The following is a 3,369-nucleotide window of genomic DNA, read 5'->3' as shown; positions in this document are numbered from 1 at the left end:
AGGGAGTAGTCGTTGCAGTACAGTGGTAAGTATCTTGCCAACTAGTGCTACAGCTATACAGGTAAATCAGATTGTTGAGATCACAGCTAAGCCTAGCAGAGAGCTTTGAATAAAAAAAACCATTGGTCACCTGTGGGAGAGGCTAGAAAAAGGGAATACAAGTGCTTAGCAGGTCAGTAACAGGGTTGAAAGAAAAGTGGAGCAACAGATGCAATAGCCACAGTCAATGGCAACATCAGCAAATCAAAGTAGTTATGATGCAGCTTCAAGCTCATTAATAACAGTCAAATCAGTTGGCGTCAGGTTGGAGTTAATAGGTCATTTCAAAGACTTTCCATGCTACATAGATGATGCAGACAATCGCTACCTAAAGTCCAAGCAAAATGCTCAGAAAAGCACGACAATACAGGTTGTGGAAGCTACCAACATGGCTAATTCACAAAAGAACCTAATGGAAGATTGTTTAGGATCGGTGTACATGAAGCTCAAACCATGTAACATTTAATGGCCTAAAAACTTGTGTGTAGCAGAAATTAGCATGAACATAGTGGGCATTTCATTAGAATAGATTCCTAATGAGAATTACAAGAGTGCTTGGGTGGAGAGTGCAAAAAAAAGCATAACACCTAGTTAGATAGCATGAACAATACTTTCAAAAGAGAGAGAAATTAAGCTATTGACAACAGTTGAGGACCGGATTTGCATGGAGCCGGTTCCCCCTCCAAAAGGCTTTGTATTATGGTTTCTCCCATCAAGAGAGACATTGTACAATACAATTCTTTGTGTTCCTTCAAGACTAGCTAGTGCAATGAAGATGAAAGCTTCATGCACTAAGAAAAACACTTAGCAAACACAACATAAATTATCCCCGGTCTTAGACCCAAGACCTCACACACCTTCAAAGATGGTGAGAGCTAGCAGGGTATGAGAGTATATTGAGAGGAAGGAGTATTCTTACGAGAAAGATGTACCTCCTCACATAATCACTCATATTAGCATAGCTTAGCTTAGTAATTAGCATGGTAGAGGAGATGAGCATGCATTGAAGCTTGGCTCTTGGTTGGATTTGCATCACAAAGCCAAGATTTGTTGGTGTAGGCCTCCCTTCTCACAAGCTTGGAGTAGGTGGTAAGCTTTCCATTAAAGCTTGAGAAGGAGAGAGAGTCTTCTTTTCTTCACACATGAGATTGTGTGAGTGTGTGTGTGATAATGCCTTGCAAAAATCAGCCCCCTCTCTCTCTTGGGCGACCCCTCTTGCTATTTGCTCTTCCTATCCTCTCATTGGACCTCCCAAGGGCTAGCCAATGACAATTAAGCAGCATAAGTGATAGCCTTCTGACATGTGTCCCCCTTTCCCCTTTTGTGAGAGCTTTAGGTAATTTAATAATTCAACTAAACTCTCATTGGACCCCTTTGCCTCCTGGCCAATAGGAATCAGGCAAGCCATTGGGCTGCTGAATGCTCATTGGACCCCTTGGGAGACTGTCCAATAGCCTTCTAGAGGACTTAATTCTCATTGGTTCTTTTATTAAGTGTTTTTAAATTAATTAAACTAGATTTACTCTAGCCTAATTCTCATTGGTCCACCTCCAAGGCCATCCAATAGGAATTGGGTACACCTTGTGGGCATCTGGGCTAGGGAGCTGACATGTGTCCCTCATTCCCTTTGTGTAAAGGGAGCTTGTGTGTGTGTGTGTGTGTGTGTGTGTGTGTGTGTGTGTGTGTGTGGCTTTCCCCCCTTTGGATCCCTATTTTCCCTCCTTTAGATCCCTACTGTGGCCGGTCTGCTAGCTTAACCAATATTCTAGCTTTTTCTCCCCTGGCACTTCCCCATATTAAATGATCAGTTCAACATGAGAAAAAATCATTTAGGAGAATTAGATATTGATTATTATGACAAACCAGGTAGTGAGTTGGACATAATAAAATTGCACAGGCAAGATCTTCCAGAGGTTAGTAGTTTTCGAGTCACTGTGAACTTGATAAAGTCAAATTACAAGGACAAAAACTGTAGCAGTCTCTATAGAGATACGGAGGGTAGATGGTACAAAGCAGAAACACCTCAACAAGCGACGGAAGATCCAGATCAATGCTTCATAGCTCATGAAGATGGTTCAAATTTGGGTTACAAATACATGTCGACAAGTGGTAATATTTACCGTTTGATAATGAGCTTACCTTTAGCTTCTAATGCAGATACAGTGATAGCTCAGAACAGAGAAATCACTCAAGAGACGAGGCCTACTATAATCAATCTGCCAAAAAATGAAGACACAGTCAGCAGGAAGGAATTCCTTGAAGCCATGTGTAAACGACAGTTGCCTTCAACCACTTCATAATTCAACAAGCAACCTGAACCAATAGCCCTTCATTGGATCCATGAAACGATATGGAAAGATCCAATTTATGTAGATTCTGATGGAAAAAGATGGGTTCAAGTCACGCGGGTAAGTACATTTAGCGAGTCAGTTCCTAGGACACTATGGGCAACGCGCATTGGAGACAAAAGCTATGATATAGATGGAAGATGCTATGAATTAGATCTTATTGCAGATAAATTCTCGGAAAGAGCTGCAGCTTTCATCTTGTCACCTTCAACTCCACAAGACCAAATTGAGCAACAGACACATGACGAAATGATATCTAACCAGGTAAATATTGGTCACACTGCCACTATTGCACAAATTCAATCACTAGAAGATAGGGAAGTGCACTTTAAAAGCTCTAGGCTTCCACTGACACATGATCATACTTTGAATTTGTATGAGCACAATTCAACTCCTTTCATTACACAGATGAGTGCCACAACACAACATTCACAGGTACAGAACACTATACATGCACCACAAAATATACCAACACAAACACACGTACAATCAATGGAAGAATCAGCTATTGAGTTAGCACGACTTTACAAAGACCTAGCTCAATCAGCTGACCTAGATGACAAAGCTATAATATCCACATCTGGCATAAGAAAGATACCTCTTATAGATACGGAACACTCTCGGATGGGGGGAGTCCAATCTCCACCTCACTTACTGCAATCAGGACAACCCTATCAACTGCAAACAACAAAGGAGAGTCACAATACTCTCTTAAAATTCAGTGGACAACAGAAGCCAAATATAGGATCGAATCAACAACATAGTCCTAAGACTATACAGAAGCCACAGATAAAGGATCACATGTTGATAACAGACATAGAATTAAAGTTGGTCACTGAAGCAGGGGCTGAAACGACCATCTACCAGGGTTATAATGGAAGCTATTACAAGCTTCTTGAGAATGCCACATTCGAAAAAGATAAGGGCAATCAGTCAAAGCCATCGTCAGTGTTGGTTTTTAAGTATCTACATGTCATGCTGA

The 3,369-nt window shown here is 41.1% G+C and overlaps 1 pseudogene; it reads left to right on the top strand.

Annotated features, from left to right (window-relative positions):
• The first annotated feature begins 226 nt into the window (after positions 1-226).
• Positions 227-2,617, top strand: LOC147463531 (uncharacterized; annotated as a pseudogene).
• Positions 2,618-3,369: the final 752 nt, after the last annotated feature.

The sequence above is a fragment of the Adiantum capillus-veneris genome, chromosome 2 (genome assembly GCF_014529385.1).
Source record: "Adiantum capillus-veneris isolate H3 chromosome 2, ASM1452938v2, whole genome shotgun sequence".
Taxonomy (NCBI): domain Eukaryota; kingdom Viridiplantae; phylum Streptophyta; class Polypodiopsida; order Polypodiales; family Pteridaceae; genus Adiantum; species Adiantum capillus-veneris.
This window is presented reverse-complemented; position numbering and strand designations above follow the sequence as displayed.